This window comes from Lissotriton vulgaris, chromosome 3_1, assembly GCF_964263255.1.
Source record: "Lissotriton vulgaris chromosome 3_1, aLisVul1.2, whole genome shotgun sequence".
In the NCBI taxonomy this organism is placed as follows: domain Eukaryota; kingdom Metazoa; phylum Chordata; class Amphibia; order Caudata; family Salamandridae; genus Lissotriton; species Lissotriton vulgaris.
Window position 1 is genome coordinate 1,958,298,836 of NC_141689.1, and position 4,427 is coordinate 1,958,303,262.

Genomic DNA, 4,427 nt, shown 5'->3' on the forward strand with positions numbered 1-4,427 from the left:
TAGAGGCTGCGATCAGCAGGGGTAAAAAATGACAGAAATAAACGTTTGACGGTGGCCTCATTGGGGGACCAAGAATTACCTCAACAGTTCGAGTGGGGACCAAGAAAGAGCGAAAATTAAGGTATGAGCGTAAACGTTGAACTAGTGGGCTCCTAGGGGAGTCAGGTCCAAGGGGTTGTTGCCCGGTAGACACCGATGTGCGTTGACATCGGGTGTGAGGATAAGATTTGGACCAGACTGTCTTGAGGCTGATTCCGGATGGTGAATACTCGGTGGGGGTAGAGAGGCAGGCTAGGCCTGGGAAAAGCCACTGTGTCAGTGATTAGGCTAAAGCTAAGTTAGTGGCAAGGCTGTGGGAAAGCGAGCATCGCCATTTTGTGGAGTACCGGGAGTTGAATACTCGGTGGTGGTAGAGAGGCAGGATAGGACGGGGATATGCAACAGGTCACTGATTAGGCCGGAGCTTAGAGCACACAATGATTGGAGGCAAAGCAGAGGGTATCAGGGCCCCGCCAGTTTAGTGGAGCCAAGGGTGGAGTTTCATCAACAGGGGCTGAGAGAGAAACTAGTACCTAGTTCGGGCAACGGGCGGCCTGGTGGGAGGGTGCGGACCGGTGTCGATGATTAAGCTGAAGCTTGTAGCAGACCAGACTGAAACCATGAATTGCCAGAGATTGAGGGAGGGGGTTAGACATGATCAGAAGGCTTGACACCTGGTTAGGATGCAGGCTGTGTTGGTGGGCAGATCGGATCACCAGATCCTGATGGTCAGGCAGTAGCGCGAACAGTGGTAGGCCAAACGGCAGGAACCTAGGTCGTTGGGAGACCTATACATAAATGATCTGGGCTTCACCAATTAGAAGAGTATAAGGCGGAGGACTGCCAGTCGATGCAAAGAGGGAATCAATAATAGCCCCAGAGGGGTAAAGATTTTGCAAAGTGTGCTTACTCCAGGTAGATATAGACTTGTGGGGAGGCATCGCAGTTCCAAGGTCACACACCGCACCATTTCCTCCAGCAGGGCTAAGCGACTTCGGGAGCACAATCCAGGAGGCTAAGACCTGCAGGGGAGTAGTGCGGTTCAGAGGTACTCATTGAATCGGTACTTCAAGTGATGTGCTTCGTGCACCAGTCATTCAGGGAGCACATTTATTGAGGGGGTCGGCGTGAGAGATGGCGAGAGGTTCATTGGGCTCCTGGAGATTGTCTCTGCAGGCATACCACAGCACCTTGATGTTAGAGGCGGCAGGAGCTGAAACAACTAGGTGTTGCCATTTTGCGGTGGACGAGGCGGGAGGACAAAATGTCGACAATATCAGCAAGGCAGTTAAGAGGACCAGGATATGCAGCTGGTCTAGTTGACATTGAAGGAGCAGACCACCCAAACCGTGATTCGTCAACAAACTCCACACTTCAAAATGGGTTGGGGGGGGGGGGGGGGGGGGGTGGCAGAAACGACAAGAGTAGGTCATTGAAAGCTCAATGGGGTGCAAGTGGAATTTGTCGCTCTAAGGCCCGTTAATAGACCCAGAGTGGGATAAGATGTTGCGAGTAACCCAAATAGATACAGACTTGCGGGAGAGCTTCGCGGTTCCGAGGGCTACACCGCACCGGTTCTTCCAGCGGGGGGCTAGCGTACCAGTGACTCAGGGAGCACAATCCAGGAGGCTCAGACTTGCAGAGGAGCAGTGAGGTTCCTGGAGGCTCAGACCTGCATGGGAGCAGCGAGGTTCAGAGGCACCCACTGGACCGGTACTTCAAGTGAGGTGCTTCGTGCACCAGTCATTCAGGAAGCACACTCATTTTGGGGGTCAGCATGAGAGATGGATGGTGAGAGGTCCATCGGGCTCCCGAAGATCGTCTCAGCAGGCATACCACAGCACATTGATGTTAGAGGCGGCGGGGATGTGGTTCGTCTTGCAAGGACTTCAAAGAGATCGATCCAGGTGGTCAGCGGTCAAGTGTAAAAGATAGCGAGCGGCTTGTCGGGCTCCTGGAGACAGTCCAAGCATGCGTGATCACAGCACTGAATTGTCAGAGGTGGCAGGGATGCTACATATCCTGCAAAGACCTCGGAGCGTTTGATTCCAGGCACGTCCTTCAAAGACCTCAGATAGATTGATCCAGGCAGGGAGCGGCGAGGCAGAGGAGAAGGCGCGTCAGGAGTCACAGGGATCTTCTTCACAGGTAAGCCATATTTGGGCCCAGATGATCCGGTGTGTTGTAGAAGGAGATGTAGGAGCAAGAGGAAGGCGGATGGCGGGGTTAACAGGGGATATAAACGGATATGGAAATGGTAATCCACGACCCGGGAGCTGCATCAGAGAGCTCCTACTTGGCGGCCATCTTTGTTCTTGTCTAGATTAAAACCAGCCATTTGCAAATAGGTCTTGGTCCTGCTCTAATAAAAACAATCCAGCTCTGACTGATAAGCCAGGACCTCTCTGTACCAGAATACAAGCACCCAAGACAGGCCTCTTCAGTCTGTTGCTCCTTGGTTCCAGTGGCGCAGCAAGCAAGGAATTTAGGGGCATATTATCAAGGGGGTTTATCTTAAAAGCCAAGAAAGCGGAGATAAAATGATCTCCCTATTACCAAGCTGTCGCTAACACCAGTTAGTGACAGCTAATAGGAGATAGCGACCATCTTGGGCCCCGCTTTGCATGTCAGTGATATTTATCACTAATGAGATGCAAAGTGGGCGTGCCAAGATGTTAGCGACGGGAAACAATCCCTAACATCGCTATCTCCTATTACCAACTTTTGGAGATATTCGCACTAAGCGCGAATATCTCCAAAAGCTAACACCTGCCCTGAGCAGTTCTTAGCCATGTTATCCAATGGGAGGTGGATAACATGGCTAAGAGCATTTGCTCGATAATGCATGAATATCGCTGACTTTTCAGCGATATTCATGCATTGCGGCCGTTTTTTATCGCATTTGCGATAAACCTTGCTAATAGCAAGGTTTATCTGCGATAAAAATCGGCGATGTGCGGCGATAATTTTTGTCTCTAAACAAGTTAGAGACAAAAATTATCGCTAGTTGTTGGTAATATGCCCCCCTATTCTGGTCATTCCCGTGGCTCCTTAGGGTATAACATTTATTTTTGCATTTATTTATTCCATTTGTAGCGCGCAGCAGCTACCCACAAAAGGTTTCCTGGCGCGAAAAGTGGAGCAAATGTAAGTAAGGTTGAGAGGACAATGCTTCTACAAATTAAATATTATGGTTTTTAGGATTTTACGAAAGCTCATGTAGTTCGTTTCATTGTGTGCTGCTGTTGGGAGAGCATTCCATAGCGATGGCCCAAGATAGGAAAAGGACCTGCCGCCCATTCGTGTGAGCTTGATTTTTGGAATCACAAACTTTTTAGATGAGGAGGAACGGAGGGTGCGGGCAGGGTGGTGCAGATGAGCAAGTGACTGAAGGTATTTTGGTGCCGTGCCTGTGTGGATTTTGTGCATAAAGCAGAGTGTCTTAAATTTGATTCGGCAGTCGACTCTCAGCCAATGTAGGTCTCGAAGATATCGGGTAGTTGGGGTAGATCTGGGGATTTTGCATCTGTTGATTTGGATGATTTTGCATAGTAGCCTGGCAGCTGAATTTTGAATGACTTGTAATTTACAAATCGATGCTTTATTTGCCCCCAAATAAAGCACACTTCCATAGTCAAGCCTGGAAGTAATTAAGGCATTGACTACTGTTTTCTTGGTAGAGTCAGGCAGTGTTATGTCCACTGGAATTTTCAGGTGATGTCCCAGAGGCTAGGTACTCCTTGACCCTATAGTTTTTATCATAGGCCTAGGTGACTCTTAAAAATAATGGAACCTCAGTTACACAAAATGGTGGCTAGTAACTGCCAAAACTGTTACCTCAGGGAAGGGACCCATAGGATAGCATTGAGACACTCTAGAAACTTCCAGCTGGTTCTAGTAGCATGAGGCCACCCTATATAAAGGCCAGGTTAGGGCGGCCATTTTAGAGTGATCTTGGAGGGCTAGCTGGAGTGCAGGCTAGGACATCAGGGAGGTGGTACACTGAGAAAATTGACTTCACTCTTGGGGATGCGCTCTCTCTTCTGTTATCGCCCCTGACCTTAGATCTGACCCTGCTTAGGTATTCCATATCTGAATACTGCCCAACTATCTCCAGAGAAGGGGAACTGACCCTTCCACTGACCCATAACTGGTGACTGCCGGGGCCGGTGTTGAGCCAATAGCACTGCCCTTTTCCGTCCCCCAGTAGGAAGTGCAGTTTAACATCTCTGTGAGATCCCAGTAAAGGAAGGAACGGTGAGCCACTGTCCCTCTCTCTTTCCCCTACCCGTTTCCGCCACAAGAAGTACATCTGCTAAGGACTGTCTCCTCACCTGCGCTGCAGAGCATTGACCGGCGGCTGCTTTTCCCTTCATCCAGGGACGTGG